Source organism: Cervus canadensis, chromosome 31, assembly GCF_019320065.1.
Source record: "Cervus canadensis isolate Bull #8, Minnesota chromosome 31, ASM1932006v1, whole genome shotgun sequence".
Classification (NCBI taxonomy): Eukaryota; Metazoa; Chordata; class Mammalia; order Artiodactyla; family Cervidae; genus Cervus; species Cervus canadensis.
In genome coordinates this window covers 38,014,096-38,032,020 of record NC_057416.1, presented here as the reverse complement: position 1 = coordinate 38,032,020, position 17,925 = coordinate 38,014,096, and the positions used below count along the sequence as shown (strand labels likewise).

General features: G+C 43.1%; 1 protein-coding gene across 1 annotated transcript in view; it reads left to right on the top strand.

The window, feature by feature from the left end:
- Positions 1-17,925, top strand: part of RARB (retinoic acid receptor beta) — a 444,609-nt gene that overhangs the window by 243,354 nt on the left and 183,330 nt on the right. The window lies entirely within an intron of this gene.

The window sequence follows — 17,925 nt, the reverse complement described above, 5'->3', positions numbered from 1 at the left end:
TGTTTTTTTGCATATTAAAACCATGCAAAAAAACATAGTTTGTGTGTTTGTCAGGAAGGAATTTGTTCCTAGGTTCAGGTTACATTCCTACGTGGATTACCTGCCCTCCAGAGTCACGTGGGACGTGAGTAGTTCTTCACTGTACAGAACCACAGACGTCTCTAGCACCACCCACGAAATGCCAGGAGTGCCCTCGGTCAGACAGGCAACCAAAGTATCTCTTAAAGACTCACAGAGCGGCCTAGGCATAGTACCTCCCAGCACTCTAAACCAGCGCCAAGAAATGTCCTTTGGAGCCTGGCCCGCGCCCCTGTGTCCTGATGAGCTAGTATCCAACAGAACTGACTGGTAACCAGGATGGTGACCCCTGGCATCCAGAGAGGAAATGCCAGGCAACCCAAGCCCTTAGCAAGTCCAAGAGATGCAGGGGCGTCTGGAGAGGCAGCGGGTGACTCGGGAAGAGGGACAGTGCAGGAGAGACTCCTGGCCAGCAGGGGCAGGGCCGCAGGGGGCCCGGAACCAGGGGCTGGGTGAGGGCAGGGCGGAAGCCCCTGACTTTGGGGAAATGGCCAACTGCAAGTGAATTGCCATCCCGCTTAAAACCTTGTCATCTGGGAACTGTAGGAAGCATGAGAGACGGTCATCATGGGGCCTCCCAGCCTCACAGAGTCTGTAAGCTGTCTAATCACCTTTGGCTTCTATTACTACATTGTGGTCAAGGTGCTTCTTGGTGGGAATTGATAGCAAATTATTATCTAGAGGAAAGTGGCTGTTTTATTTTTCTTTTGTCCTCTGTCCCTCATTCTCTTCTTTCTCCTATGTTTAGTTTCTTAGATATTCATTTAAAAGGTAAAAACGATATCCTGATATGTGGAGGCTTTGGTGTTTCTTCACTAGATGTTGCTATTAAATACCTAGAGATGTAGATGCTGACATGAGGTTTCATCAAGATGCCTTTTGTACTTTAGAGTTAAATATTCAAAGCCGGTTCTGCAGGGACTCCCAGACTCTCACCCCCCTCTCCCCCCCAGTGCTTGAGAATACCTCACCTTCTCAAGATTCTTGACCGCTGTAGTTGTTCTCAAACGTTTTCAACCCAAAGACCAACTGAGAGGAGTTTTTTTAAAATCTGTCAGTCATCTGTTCCATCTATTCTTTATTTTTAAGTAAACACTATTGAAATACACATAGAAATAAGTATGCAAATCATAAGTATACAGTTTGGAGTTGCCCTGCAACCGACCACACACACGTCCCCAGCAGGCAGATCAAGAAACAGAACATCAAAAGCTCTTAACTGCTTCCTTTTATTCACTAATCCTGACCCAAGGATAACAGGTATCCTAACTCGTAACAGCATAGATTAATTAGGTCTATTTTTGAACTTTATAAAGACAGAGTCATGCAGTTGTACTTTTTTGTGTGTTTCTGGCTTCTTTCACTCAATATAATTTTGTGGTATTCACCCATGCCATTGCCTGTGGTTAAAGTTCATTCATTCTCCCTGCCGAATGGTAGTTAATAATAGAATGCATCGTATTTTATTTATCCCTTCTACTACAGATGGATATTTGGTTAGTTTCCCATACGGGGCTATTATGATTAGTACTACTATGGCCTTTTTTCCACATGTCTTTTATGTGAACATATATTGAGTATGTATGTAGGAATACAATCCCCTTGTTCTAGAGGTTGAAGGATATCAGACCTCAGTAGATATTGACAAATACTTTTCCAAGATAGTTGTACAAATGTCAGTTTCCACCAGCAGTGTACAAAAACTCAGATTTCTCCACATCTTTGCACACCCTTCATATCATTCCTTGTTTGCTTAATTTAGCTATATTGCTGGGCATGAAGTGCTATTGCATTGTGGTCTTAAATTTCATTCCCAGAATACCAATAGAGTGGAGCACCTTTGCAACCAAGGCTGGTTGGGTATTCAGCTGCAACACACTGACATGGCCAGTATTTATCCTCAGGGGTCAGTGCTTGTACTATACTGAGTTAAATATTTTATTAAGTACTGTTTTCTAGGACAGCTCTATTGAGGTATAACTGACATGTGTTAAACTGCACATAGAGTGTGAGGTTGGATAAGTTCTGACATGTGTACACACCTGTGATGTCATCACCACAGTTACTATAATGTACCCAGCGAAGGAAACCACTAATAACCTGAAAAGGCAGTCTGTGAAAGGGGAGAAAATATTTGCAAATCCGATAAGGGGTTAGCATCCAAAATATATTTTTAAAATACATTTAACTCAACTGCAGGAAAAAAAAATTCTTAAAAAGCGGACAGAGGATCTGAACAGATATTTTTCCAAAGATGACATGCAGATAAATAGCCAACAGGTATGTGAAAAAGAGCTCAAAGTCACTAGTCATCAGAGAACTTACAAATCAAAAGCCACAATGACATCACCTCACACCCATTAGAATAGCTGTCACCAAAAAGATAAGAAATAGCAAGTGCTGGTGAGGCTGAGGAGAAACGGGAGCACTTACGCACTGTTGACAGGAATGGAAATTGGTGCAGCCACTATGGAAAACAGCATAGAGGTTCCTCAAAGAATCAAAAATAAAACTGCCACACGATCCAGAAATCCTACTTCTTGGTAATTACTCAAAGAAAATGAAAACACTAACTTGAAAAGCTCTCTGCATCCCCATGTTCAATACATAATTATTTACAATAGCTAAGATATGAAAACAATCTAAGTGTCTATCAATAGATGAGTTGATTTTTAAACTGTGATATATATTTATTACTTAGCCACAAAAACAGAAGGGAATCCCACCGTTTTCAACAACATGGATGGACCTCGAGGGTGTTATGCTTAGTGAAACAAGTCATGCAGACAAAGACAAATACCATACGATGTCCCTTATATGTGGAATCTAAAACAAACAGCACTGAACTCAGAGATACAGAAAACAGATTGGTGGTTGCCAGACGCTGGGGGAGCGGGGGAGCAGTGAGTTGCAGGCTAAATGAGTGAAGGTCATTAAAAGGTAAAATTTAAAAGTTCTCATCACCAGAAAAAAACAGATTTGTAACAAATGATGAATATTAACTAGACTTACTGTAATGATCATTTTGCAATAGATATAAATACTGAATCATTATGTTATAGCCCTGAGATTAATATAAAATATAGGTCAATTATGGGCTTCTCAGGTGGAGCTAGTGGTAAAGAACCCGCCTGCCCAATGCAGCAGACATAAAGAGACACAGGCTTGATCCCTGGGTTGGGAAGATCCCCTGGGGAAGGGCATGGCAGCCCTCTCCAGTGTTCTTGCCTGGAGAATCCCATGGGCAGAGGAGCCTGGCGGGCAACAGTTCACAGAGTCGCAAAGAGTCAGATACAACCAAAGCGACTTAGCAGGCATGCACGCATACATCAATTATATCTCAATAAAAAATGTGAATAATAATAATGAACATATATACAACCACACTTGGGCTTCCGTGGTGGCTCAGATGGTAAAGAATCCGCCTGCAATGCAGGAGACCTGGGTTCCATCCCCGGGTTGGGAAGATCCCCTGGAGAAGGAAATGGTAGCCCGCTCCACTGTTCTGGCCTGGAGAATCCCATGGACAGAGGAGGCTGGCAGGCTGCAGTCCAGGGGGTCGCTAAGAGCCGGACACGACTGAGCGACTGAGCGCCGCACAGCACCGCCACCCCTGACCTTGTCTTCTTGCCCCTCCCTCTTCCTCCAGATCTTGTCTTTGGGCAACCATGGCTCTGCGTCCTCTAAGGGACAAAACGCTAGTTTGCGTTTCCTAGAACTTCCTTACATAAATGGAACCGTATGTTAAATACCACCTTGGGTCTGTCTTCTTTCACTCAGCATAGTTATTGTGAGGTTCATGTCTGTCTTATCATGTATCAGTAGTTCATTCCCTTTTATTTCCAAGAGCTTTCCGTTGTATAGGTATACCAGAGTTTATCAGTTCACCTGTTGAATTATCTTCACTTTTGGCTTTTACAAATAAAACAGCTATGAACATTCATGTCATTGAGTAAAAATATACTTTAATGTTTCTTGAATTAAATGAGTAAAGACCTAGGAGTAGAATAGCTAGATCATGTTGTAGGTACACGCTTAACTTTTCAAGAAATTTCCAAACCCTCTTCAAAGGGGTGGTATGGTCTTGCCCTTCCGGCCGTCGTGTAGAGTTCCAGCTTCTCCTTGACCACAGCGACGCTTGCTTTGGTGTTGTTTTTGTTTGTTTAATTGTAGAGGGTCTTGTAGGTGGTATGTCATGGTTTCTCTTTGTGGCTTTAATTTGCATTTCCCTGGTAACTAATAATGCTGTGTATCTTTTGTTTTTTATTTTTGTGTGGATATTTTATTTTGTTTTTGTGTTTTGTATCTGTGTATCTTTTCCTGTGTTTGTTTGCCAAGATATTTTGCCTTTGGTGGCATTTCTTTTCAAGTGATTTACCCACTGGGGTGCTTGCTTTGCTGCTTTTGAATGTTGACAATTCTTTATATGGATACATATTCATTTTCAGTTATATGCTTTTTCCCTCAGTGTGTGGTTTATCTTCTCATTCTTTTAGCAGAATCTTTCAAAGGAAAGAAGGTTTTAGTTGTGATGAAATCTAACTTATCAGTTTGTATTTTTGCGTGTCATACTTTGGTGTCACAGCTAAGTCAGAAAGAGAAAAACAAGTACCATGTATTAACGCATGTATGTGGAATCTAGAAAAACGGTACAGCTGAACCTGTTTCCAAAGCAGGAATAGAGATGCAGATGGAGAGAACGGACGTGTGAATGCAGGGTGGGAAGGAGAGGGCGGGACAGACGGAGGTGGGGGTTGACATGCACACCCCATCATGTGTAAAGCAGCTCGTGGGAAGCTGCTCTGTGACACGGGGATCCCAGCTCGTTGCCCGGTGATGACCTGAGCGGGTGGGATGGGGTCGTGGGATGGAGGTCCAAGAGGGAGGGCACACACGTATGCGTGTGGCTGAGTCACTTCATAGAGAGGCTGACACAACATTGTAAAGCAATTATATTCCAATTAAAAAAAAAATCCACACCCAACCCAAGGTCACGAGAGCTCCTTTTCATTTTCATCTAACAGCTTATAGCTTTATGTTTTACATTTCGGCCCATGGCCCGTTTTGACTTAACGTTTGTACGTGGTGTTAGGTATGGATGGTTGTTTCTTTCTTCCTGTAGTGGATCTCTCATTGGCCCTGTGCTGTTTTTGGAGAGACTGTCCTTTCTCCTGGTCTGCATTTAGGCTGAACTCCCTTAGCAGTGAACTAAAAGCGTAAAGTTTATGCCATAGATTTCAATTTTAAAATGATGTGTTTTAATAACTAGTCCTAGTTTTATTTCACGCACAGTGAGGCCATTCAAATTGCCTGGAGACAGTGGATTGTATTTTCTGCCTATTTTAAATTTCTGTTAATTTGTACATGGCAATATCTTCCCAAAAGTGCTCTGTTTTAATTTACTCAACAAATATTCATTGAAGGACTACTGTGTGTCATGCACTGTTGTTACCGGGGTCATCACAGTGAACTGGATGGCCTCGCTGCCCTCAAGGAGATTACTGTCTATTTTAGGGTACATACAGTAAAGAATAAATGTATGCCAGGTAGTAATATGTCCATAAATTTTAAAAGGTAGGCTCAAGGAACTGATAGTGATGGACATGACCTAGAGTCCTATTTTAAACAGGATCACTATATCTCCGTTAAGGCAATATATTCATAAAGATGTGAAGAAAGGAATGGGATAAGTCTTGTCGATATCCAAGCAAAGAGTATCCTGGCAGAGCCAAAATAAACTCAGAGATGCTGAAGGAATGTGTTTGCTTAAAAAAAAAAGCTGCAGAGTGTGCTTGGGATCTTTGAAATGAGAATTTTAGATCTCAATATTATGCAGTTCCAAGACCGCTGGTAGATTTCACGTGGTGGCGGCTTAGCCGCTAAGTCGATTCCGACTCTTTTGTGACCCTTTTGCGACTGTAGCCCGCCAGGCTCCTCTGTCCATGGGATTCCTCAGGCAAGAATAACTAGGGTGGGTTGCCATTTCCTTCTCCAGGTAGATTTCATCTTCAAGGCCAATTCAGATGAATTGGTGGTGAACGCCTACAGCAGGCGTCAGGAAGTTTTTTTCTCTCAAGGTCCAGATCGTAAATATTTTCAGCGTAGTGGGACATACTGTTTCTGTTGCAATCACTCAGCTCTGTCATTGGTTGAAAGCAGCCTCAGACAATATGTAAGCAAATAAATGCGAACATTCTAAGCTCTCATAAAACTTTTATTTTGCTGAATGAGCTGGATTTGGGTGGCCTTTGTTTTACTGGTAGGCTAGATTTGGCTCTTGAACCATGCCAGCCTCTGGGCTAGTATGGTGTTAGGCAGTCTTACCTGTATATTTCAAACAGACACATAAGATAGAATTAATTTCTGGGCTAGTATAGTGTTGGGCAGTCTTACCTGCACACTTCAAACAGACACAAAAGATATAATTAATTTCCCTCATGTGATGGTCTAGAGATAGGTGTCTGAGTAGCTCTGTTCCCCGTGAACATTCAGGACCTTGGGGTCCCTCCATCATGAGCCTTTACCCTCCCTGGACTTGCTACCCTAATCCCCATGGACTAGGCTGGGTCCCAAAGCAGTTCAGCTGGCAGGAAAGGGAGAAGAGAGAAATCACCTCTTTAGGATGTGACGTGAAAGTTGCACACAGCACGTCTGATCGATGAGAGCATGATCCCGTGGCCACAGCCGGCTGCAGAGAGGAAATGCTCTCTCTGTCTGGGAGCCCTGCGCTCTACTAGAAATCTATTATCGTGGATTCTTAAAGGGAGCTTAAATTAAGAGGGAGGCTGGAGTTAACAGCTTGCCACAGAGTTTATAAGAGAAGGTGGAAAAAAATTTTTTGTCCGTTTTTACCTAATATGTAAACAGCGATGACTACCATTGCATAATACTTTAGAAATTTAGAAAAGTCTTTCTCATACATTAGTTTAATTCTTCAACATTATATTCCCTTGAAATAAACACTATCGTTGGAATTACACAGTATCTTCTTATAGTTGAAGATTAAATAATGCTCAGGAATGTGACTCAGGGACTTCCCTCGTGGCCCAGTGGTTAAGAAGCCAGCTGCCGATGCAGGACGGAGCCAGGGTTCGATCCCTGGCCCAGGGAGATTCCACAGGCTGTGAGGCAAACAGGCCCATGCGGCGCAACGGCTGACTCCATACGCCACACCTGCTAAAGCCCTTCTTTTTTTTTTTTTTTTTTTTTTGCATCTTTCTGTTTTTATTAATTTATGTTTTTAATTGAAATATTTCAATTTCAATTATATACATACATATATAACATACATAACATACATATATAGCATACAACATTATATAAATTTAAGGTATCTAACATATTAATTTGACCCATTTAAATATTATAATATGGTTGCCACTGTAGCTATAATTTTTTTTTTTTTTTTGGGTTTTGTCATACATTGATATGAATCAGCCATGGATTTACATGTATTCCCAATCCCGATCCCCCCTCCCACCTCCCTCTCCACCCGATTCCTCTGGGTCTTCCCAGTGCACCAGGCCCGAGCACTTGTCTCATGCATCCCACCTGGGCTGGTGATCTGTTTCACCATAGATAGTATACATGCTGTTCTTTTGAAATATCCCACCCTCACATTTCTCCCACAAAAGTTCCAAAAGTCTGTTTCTGTATTTCTGTGTCTCTTTTTCTGTTTTGCATATAGGGTTATCGTTACCATCTTTCTAAATTCCATATATATGTGTTAGTATGCTGTAATGTTCTTTATCTTTCTGGCTTACTTCACTCTGTATAATGGGCTCCAGCTTCATCCATCTCATTAGGACTGGTTCAAATGAATTCTTTTTAATGGCTGAGTAATATTCCATGGTGTATATGTACCACAGCTTCCTTATCCATTCATCTGCTGATGGGCATCTAGGTTGCTTCCATGTCCTGGCTATTATAAACAGTGCTGCGATGAACATTGGGGTGCACGTGTCTCTTTCAGATCTGGTTTCCTCAGTGTGTATGCCCAGAAGTGGGATTGCTGGGTCATATGGCAGTTCTATTTCCAGTTTTTTAAGGAATCTCCACACTGTTCTCCATAGTGGCTGTACTAGTTTGCATTCCCACCAACAGTGTAAGAGGGTTCCCTTTTCTCCACACCCTCTCCAGCATTTATTGCTTGTAGACTTTTGGATAGCAGCCATCCTGACTGGCGTGTAATGGTACCTCATTGTGGTTTTGATTTGCATTTCTCTGATAATGAGTGATGTTGAGCATCTTTTCATGTGTTTGTTAGCCATCTGTATGTCTTCTTTGGAGAAATGTCTGTTTAGTTCTTTGGCCCATTTTTTGATTGGGTCATTTATTTTTCTGGAATTGAGCTGCAGGAGTTCTTGTATATTTTTGAGATTAATCCTTTGTCTGTTGCTTCATTTGCTATTATTTTTCTCCCAATCTGAGGGCTGTCTTTTCACCTTGCTTATAGTTTCCTTTGTTGTGCAAAAGCTTTTAAGTTTCATTAGGTCCCATTTGTTTATTTTTGCTTTTATTTCCAATATTTTGGGAGGTGGCCTGACTTCAGACTCTACTACAAAGCCACAGTCATCAAGACAGTATGGTACTGGCACAAAGACAGAAATATAGATCAATGGAACAGAATAGAAAGCCCAGAGATAAATCCACGAACCTATGGACACCTTATCTTTGACAAAGGAGGCAAGGATATACAATGGAAAAAAGACAACCTCTTTAACAAGTGGTGCTGGGAAAACTGGTCAACCACTTGTAAAAGAATGAAACTAGAACACTTTCTAACACCATACACAAAAATAAACTCAAAATGGATTAAAGATCTAAATGTAAGACCAGAAACTATAAAACTCCTAGAGGAGAACATAGGCAAAACACTCTCCGACATAAAGCCCTTCTTAAATGAGAGAAGCCACGGCGGGGAGAAGCCCGTGATGGCAGCGAGTGAGTAGCCTCCGCTCACAGCTAGAGAAAAGCCCACACAGCAATGAAGACTCCGCAAGGCCAAAATAAATAAAAGGGGCGTGAGGGACATAGAGAATAGATGGGTGGTCGCCTAGAGGGAGAGGGAAGCGGAGGGGATGGAGTAGGAGGTTGGGGTTAGCAGATGTATAGAACGGATAGACCTCAAGGTCCTACTGCATAGCACAGAGAACTCGGGTCAACATCCTATGATACACCGTCATGGAAAAGAATATTTAAACAAGAATGTGAACATGCATAACTGAATCACTTTGCTGTAGAAAAGAAATGAACACAACATTGTAAATCAACTATACTTCAATTAAAACAACTTTCTAAATTAAAAAGTTAAAAAAAAAAAGTGTGAGTTTACCAAAGCCATATAGCTGCTACACACAGAACCCAGACCCTACTCCAGGCTCAGAGCTCCCCCACTTGCTCTCCTAGAAACTCATCCCTCTTAATACCTAATCCTCTCAAGGTCTGTGTCTTGGTCTTTACCGAGTAGAATGTCCCAGCAGAGCAAAGGCTCTGACATGTTAGTGTGCAAAGGACCTGATTACCTGAGCCCAGCACTAGAGGTCTTCACACCCATGACATGGCCTTGGGTGTGAAGCCCGGGAATGGTCATGCCATTGGAATCACCGCACTGACCTTACATTGTATTATTGTGTTTTGCTTAAACAGAGAGGGAAGATATTTCATATTTCTGTTTATTCTTTCCCTTTTGGCTTTCCTAGACTTACATGCTAAATTTTGAAACTCTTGCTTTCTGAAAAATCCCAGCTAATTTCTTTTGAAACATCTCTAACTCAAAACAAACAAACAAACAAAATCAAACAATGATAAAATGTCAAAAATGAATTTTGGAAGCCAACATATAGCCTCTCAAACAGAAGTTTTCAAAGTCCTTGGTTGAGGGGGTGGCGTTATATCCTGTAGCTAATTTCCCAGAGATTTCTCTGTGGCTTTATTTTAACCTCAATTCCCAGTCAATTGCATTGAGCTTTTTACTTGCCTTTTTCTCCGTCAGACATCAGGATGAATTTAAACTCCTCTCCCTGCCCAATGGCCTCTCTGATGTATTTGCAACTTTTGCATTCCCTTTCCCTGTCGAATCCGATGGAAATTCCTTTGGGGCCTTTGAGTCAGAAACTTTTGTGTTGCTAATAGAACTAGGCTTCATTAGCATTTCAAATTCCTCGACGTTCTCAGGGATGAGGGCTCCCCATCAGCAACCTGATTTACCGGACGTCCTTAATGGAAATCGGCAGTGGCCAGTGCTTTGGCTCTATTTCTACCAGCACATGTCACTGAGAAATCCTTTTCAGTGATTCTAGAGAAAGGTGCAAGCTTTCTGAGAAGCTTTACTTTCATCTCTCTGTACTCAAGACGTTGCTGCCAAAAAGCCACACACCCTTCATCTCTGTTGGTAGTTGGATCCTGGGTAGAGGATGACTCAGACAGAGCTGGGGAGGTGGATGACCAGATGGGCAGAGGGACAAGTGGGAGACAGATAACTCGAAGGGAAGATGGATGGTGGATGGGTAATGATGGGTGGGTGTGTAGGCGGATAGGATGGAGGAATGGATGGAAAGATAAGGTAGACAATGCACATCTTCCATTTTGTACAATATCCTTGCCATTTAATTAACCATAATTGGCCTATGTTCCTGAGGCTAACTACCACTTTGCAGAAAACAGCACGCCATGGGATCTATTTTCTGCTTCCCACAAGGAGCAGCAGGGTGGGGCTTGTCAAATATTTTATTGCCATTCTGACTCAGTGTCTGCTTTGGAGACGAAAAGAAAGCATCCTTTTGTAATGTATATAATAATGCTTCGATGCTGAGGAACTTAAACTGGGCATCTATGTAGCAAAATCCCCTGGGGAATTTGCCCTAATTGCATGTGCCTGGACCCCACAGCCCGAACTGCGCATCCTGGCTGAAAATTCCCATGCTGACAGGAGATGCTGTGTCCCTGACACCGGAGGCAGCTGAACAGGGTTTGAGTTCTGTTCCTGACCTCGCGCTCTCCTTACAGACACGCCACTAACATTTTGCAGAGCACTTATAATATATCTCAGGCCATGTTCTAAGTGCTTTTTGCTTGTATCACCTCATTCAGTCTTTACCACAACTCTGGAAGGTAGGTGCCACTAATATCTGCATTTTACAGGTGAGGGAATCGAGGCACCTGGGGTGAAAGTAACTGGTCAGGATCCCACAGCTGGGAAGAGGTGAAGCTGGGGCTGAAACTCAGTCCGCGTCCAGACTCCACAGCCCCACCCACCAAGCCGTACCACCTCTCTTACCGCTCTTTAAATATGTATTCATTCGGCTGACCCGGGCCTCAGTTGCAGCATGCAGGGTCTTTTAGTTGTGGCATGCAGGGTGCAGTTCCCCGGCCAGGGATCAAACCCCTGCCCTGGGACCCAGTGCAGAGCGCAGAGTCTTAGTCACTGGACCCCCAGGGAAGTCCCTCAGCTCACTTTTTAAGCATCCTGGTCCAACAGAACTTTCTGTGATGACGAAACTGTTCTCTATCTGCGTGGTCCGATCGACATAATAACTAGTAGCCACGTGAAATGAGGCCAATATGACTGAGGAACTAAGTTTTAATTGTATTGAATTTAAACTACTTTAAACAGCATGGTTTAAGAGCCAACTGATAGCCTCTTTTCATGCAGATGATCAAAAAAAAAAAAAAAGTATTAAGTGCTGAACTAAGCAAAAGGAAGACATCTCAGCTATTGACATTATCCTCTAGTCCCAAAGCACTCTGAGAATCCTTTGTGATTCTTTCCATCCCCAAAAGAGCCTCTCGATTCTTCTAAGTGCTCTGCCAACTGGGTGGGACAGCTACCCTTAGCTCCTTGGAGGATGTGTGGAAAAGAGATAGAACAAATAATCCAGGAAGAATAATACAGGCAGGCTGTAGCATGGTGGGCCCATTGGCACTTATTCTCAGGAATCATTGTTACATTTTCCATCTTCCGGATACTTGCCCCCGTATATTAGGGGAAGAGGGAGTTGATGGAAATCACTGACTTTAAAGCAGGGTTCAGTGTGGGAAAAAGGAAGTATGGTGGCATCTGGGCTCATTGAAGGAGAGATGTAATCCCATACTCTTCACAGAAGGAGGTGAAGAAGCAGGAAAGGGGAAAATGATAAGCCAAGAGAGAAATAAAGATGACCCTGGATGAAATACTGTAATACAAGAGCCATATTATGCTTTGTATGACACACAGTTGAAAATGGGTGAAGCTTTTAGAGGAGATGGAAAGTTAAAGTGTTAAGAAAACGCAAATGTATATGGTTAGGTTTTATGGATAGAGACAGAGCCATGGAGAATTGGATGAAATCATTGAATATTGGTTTAGAAAAGAGGCAGGCAAACTGCTGGCTTCCCTGGCGGCTCAGCGGGTGAAGCATCCGCCCGCCACGCGGGAGACCTGGGTTCCATCCCTGGGTGGGGAAGGTCCCCTAGAGAAGGGAAGGGCTACCCACCCCAGGATTCTTGGGCTTCCCTGGCGGCTCAGCTGGTGAAGAATCCACCCACCATGCGGGAGACCTGGGTCCCATCATGGGCTTGGAAGATCCCCTGGAAAAGGGAAAGGCTCCCCACCCCAGGATTCTGGCCTGGAGAATTCCATGAACTGTATAGTCCGTGGGGTCACAAAGAGTCGGACACAACTGAGAGACTTTCACTGTCACTTTCAGACAAACTGCAGCGTATGGGTCAACCCAGTGGAATGCTGGTTTTTGTAAATAAAATTTCATTAAGCACACACAGGTTGATTCATTTAAGTGTGGTCTGCGGTGCCTTTAACACTACATCCGCAGAGCTGAGCAGTTGCAGCAGACACTATATATCCTGCAAAGCCTAGAACACTTTCTATGGCCCCATACAGAAAAAAGCTTACTGACCTCCGTTATAGAACATGAGGTGGGGTGGGGAGGGGAGGGGAACATATATTAGCATAACCATTTTGGAGTACTATTTTGTGTGGCCATCAAATTTTTAAAATGCACATTTAACCTGTCAACACTGTTACTAGACTTTTTTCAAAAGATGTTTTGATACACATACCCACAGGGTTTCTTATAACACTGGAAAACTGAAAACAATATAAATATCCACTCGCTGAGCACTGTTAAATGAATTACAGTGCGTTCATGTAAAAGAATACACGATATTATACTAGTTTTAAGTGTACAGCAGAGTAATTCAGAATTTCTACAGATTATTCTCCATTAAAAGTTGTTATAAAGTAACAACATCCCCGTGCTGTACAATATATTCTTGTTGTTTATCTATTTTATACACAGTAGTTTATATCTCTTAATCTCCTACCTCTAGCTTGTCCCTGCCACCTGTAACCACTAGTTTGTTCTCTATATTTGTGAGTCTGTTTTGTTGTATACATTTGTTTTATTTTTAGAATCCACAAATAAGTGGCAACATAAGAGTATTGATCATTCTCTGTTTGACTTATTTCACTAAGCATAATACTCTCTAGGTCCACCCAAATTGTTGCAAATGGCAGAATTAAATTCTTTTTTTTATGGCTGAGTAATATTCCATTGTATATATGTACCACATCTTTTTTTTTATTGTTTTAACTGGAGGACAATTACAATATTGTGATGGTTTTTGCCACACATCAACGTGAATCGGCCACCAGTACACATGTGTCCCCTACATCCTGAAGCCCCTCCCACCTTCCTCCTCACCCCATCCCTCTGGATTGTCCCAGAGCACGGGCTTTGGGTGCCCTGCTTCATGCATCGAACTTGCACTGGTCATGTATTTCACATATGGTAATGTACATGTTTCAATGCTATTCTCTCAAATCATCCCACCCTCATCTTCTCCCACTGAGTCCAAAAGTCTGTTCATTACGTCTGTGTCTCCTTTGCTGCCCTGCATGTTGGATCATTGGTACCATCTTTCTAAGTTCCATATATATGTGTTAATATACTTTCTCTCTCTGACTGACTTTACTCTTCATTATAGGCTCCAGGTTCATCCGCCTCATTAGAACTGACTCAAATGTGTTCCTTTTTAATAGCTGAGTAATATTCCATTGCATATACATACCACAACTTCCCTATCCATTCATCTGCCAATGGACATCGAGGTTGCTTCCATGTCCTAGCCGTTGTAAACAGCGCTGCAATAACCATTGGGATACATGTGTTTCTCTTTCAGCTCTGGTTTCCTCTGGGTGTTTGCCCAGCAGTAGGACTGCTGGGTCATATGGCAGTTTTTTAAGCAACTCCATGCTGCTTTCCATCGTGGCTGTACCAGTTTGCATTCCTACCAACAGTGTAAGAGGGTTCCCTTTTCTCCACACTCTCTCCAGCACTTACTGTTTGTAGACTTTTTGACGATGGCCATTCTGACTGGTGAGACGATATCTCATTGGGTACCACATCTTCTTTATCCATTAGTCTGTTACTTGGGTTGCTTCCATGTCTTGGCAATCATAAATAAACCTGCTATGAAAATTGGGGCACATATTACCTTTTCAAATTAGTATTTTCATTTTTTCTGGATATACACTCAGGAGTGAAATTGCTGGATCATATGGCATTTCTGGTTTTATTTTTTTGAGGAACCTCCACACTGTTTTCCCACCAACACTGCAGGAGGGGTCCCTTTTCTCCACATCGTCACCAATGTTTGCCATCTGCAGTCTTTTTGATGATAGCCATTCTGACAGGTGTGCGGGTGATATTGTGACTTCGATTTACGTTTCTCTAATAATTAGTGATGTTGCACACATTTACATGTGCCTGTTTGCCATCTGTATGTCTTCTTTGGGGGGAAAAAAAAAAACAAAACTGTCCATTAAGGTCTTCTTCCCATTCTTTTAATAGACTCTTCTTTAAATTGAGCTATGTGTTGTTTTTAATGAGCTAGTTCTATGTATACTGCTTATTACTAAACAGAACAATCAGAACATTATATACTGTTTGATTACAGTTATAGAAAAGCAGCAGACAACCCCCCCGGCAGGTACAGAGGGGCAGGCTGGGGCGGGTTCCCATGCTGATCGGTGTTAGGGCTGCCCCAGCGCCCAGCTCGGAAAGCCGCTAAGCCTGCGGGCGCAGGAGCCCCAAGAACCGGCTCAGCACTGGCCCTGTGCCCGCCGCACACCCCTGCCCCGTCCGCCCTGCTGAAACCCCCACTCCACGCCATGCTGGTCGTTTATTTGGGGGGGGCGTGGCAGAATTATGGCAAGAGGGGTTTACATGAGATGAACAGTTAAAAGAAATAATACAGTAAAAATCAATAGAAAAACGCAGGGAGGAGGCAGGTGCGTCTTTCCAATAATGGGTCCCGGGCCCTCGCTCCGCCCCACGCCCGCCTGCACTCTGCGAGCCTGGCGTCGGGCGGAGGCCCGCGCCCGGGGGAAGCCTTCTCTTTAGACGGCGGAGGCGCGGGGCCGCCGCGGTGCTGGTGCGCAGAGACGCCTGCTCCCTCTTCACCAGACTCTCCAGTTCGAACATGTTTGTCGGGCGTGATTCATGGTGTTGCTTTCTGGATTGTCCAGTGGGTAATCGCCGTACAGAAACCAGAGAAACAGATGTAGACCCTGAACCCTGGCCATAAATTTTTGTTTTATGATTATGGCTTTCAAATGCGCTGTGTCACACTGACAAATACACAGTTACTCTGAAACAAAATGAATTTAGGGCTCAAACTTTTGCTTTTGTGTTTGTTTGTGGTTGGGAATACTTTTATTAGCGTTCCTTTCATCATTGATCAAACACAAAGAACACAGAAGCCATGACACATATCCGAATGTTATTTTATGCCTAAGAGCATGTTTGGGAAAGGGTTCTATCCAAGTCACTGGTTAATGTTTAAAATAGGTGTCAGTAACTTAAATCTCATTATCCACAATAATTAGGCCATTTTTCACCTTCTACCTGTTCATTAATCTTTATGGTGCACAGATATGTATTTAAAGAACTGTGGCTATTTGTGTATCTTTCCTTAATTTTACTTAAGGAGAAGAATGTGAAGGAAAAGTCAGATTTTCAAGAAGTATAAGAAGTATATTTACTGACAAAGAAATGTCATGGCTCAATTTAGGGTCTACTTTTTCAATTATATTTGGATTAAATAATAACTCTAATAGTTGCTGTCTACCTAGTCAATTCAGGATGAGAAATGATAGATTGACTAGTGAATACTGTTGCACTATTAAAAAAAAAAACACATAATATCCTATGCACAAGGATTTGAGCACTGATGGTTCATTTCAAGCCTCAAGTTTATTTCTCTACAGTTAAGAACAATGGGTTCCTAGGTGAATAGAAACGTAAAATTTCCTTATAGAAAATACCAATCTCCAAATCCCTAACACACACAGACACACACACACAGACACACATACACACACACACACATCTCTGTCATTGTCTTTGTGCCATGACAGAATATTGAGGAAAAAAATGTGGGAACACTTGTCTCCCTTCCTGGATGAGGCTGAAACCGTAGCTTAAGGAATGGAGTAAACAGAATTTGGGGGGCCCTGTCCCCAAGTTCCCTACCTTGAGGCCAGTGCACCCTACCCTTTGGCAAGTGCTAAGGGCCAGAGGTAACCTGTGCACAAACCTGGACGTGGGGCTGTGTTTCTCCTCTCTAACTGAGCCCCTTCAGCTGTACTTTAAATAAAGCTGCGCCCCACCCCCCAAAGAACTTTTCACCCATCTTGTACAAAATAATTACAGTTTCCAAGGAATTCTCAGGACCTTAAATCAGCATTTGGAGCTATAAGTCTCATGGTGGTGGTGGTTCAGTCGCTAAATCGTGGACCCCGTAGCAAGTGGCACAGGATCGGGAGCTTTGTGTATCTTTACAACTATCTTCATGACAGGAGTGTTACCAAATGCTTCGTAAATTCCTCCTTGCTCCTCGCTTAAAATGTGTGTTTTCTTTGTAGTTAAAGGATTTCTGGTAATAAAGCTCTGTTACAAAATGATGACCACATAAAAAAGAGAGAATAACAAACACGGAATTTCAGCAAAATCGTACCACCTCTTTTATCACCCAGGACTTTTCAGTTGCAAGAACTGAGCTTGCTGGACTGAACACTGTCCAAACGTACCTTCCTAAAAGGGCCTTGGACTTGGTAAGTGTGCGCAATGCATAGTTTACAGGTTACGCCATGAGTGCCACTTAACAACTGTGCTAGCCCAGCGGCACGGGGTGGGTGCCCGGCAGGCTTTTTAAAGGCCTGGATGCCAGTGCGCATTCCAGCCCGCGCACAGAAAGGAGAGGCAGCCGCCCTTCCCTGGGAGGGGCGAGGAAGCCGGCCCCCTGCCCGCCCACTCGCCAGCCCTGCGGTGTGAGAGAATCCGCAGTCCGGAGTGCAGGGGCACTGAATCAAAAAGGGTGTTTTAATCCCTCCCGGAGCTGCTTTTCTTTGATGTACCCTTGCATCCTTTAAGCAAGTTGTGCAAAATGGCTGCAGGGTGGACTGGCTCTCCCTTTAACAGCTCTCTGCCTGGGTGTATTTGTAAACACCGTGTTTGTCCTTCTCGGTGATGGCTGAAAAGCTTTTCCTTCCTCCGGTCAGTGTGGGAGATGTAAAAAAAAAAAAAAATCCGTTTTCTTAAAATTACTATCTTCTAATAAATAGCCAAGTTTGGAGGGGCTAGGAGGGGTAAAAAGTGGCCCTTGGAAATAGAAAACTTTGACATAATCAGTTCTCAAAACCTGCATTTAGTTATGTGGTGGTGGGAGTAAGGGAAGGGGTACAGGAGTGGCGGCTATGGTAACCGGGGTCGCCCATGCGCTGTTCCAGAGCAGAAAAGTAATTTTCATTCACGCCTGGGGTTCCGGGGAGCTGGGCTCTAGTCCTGA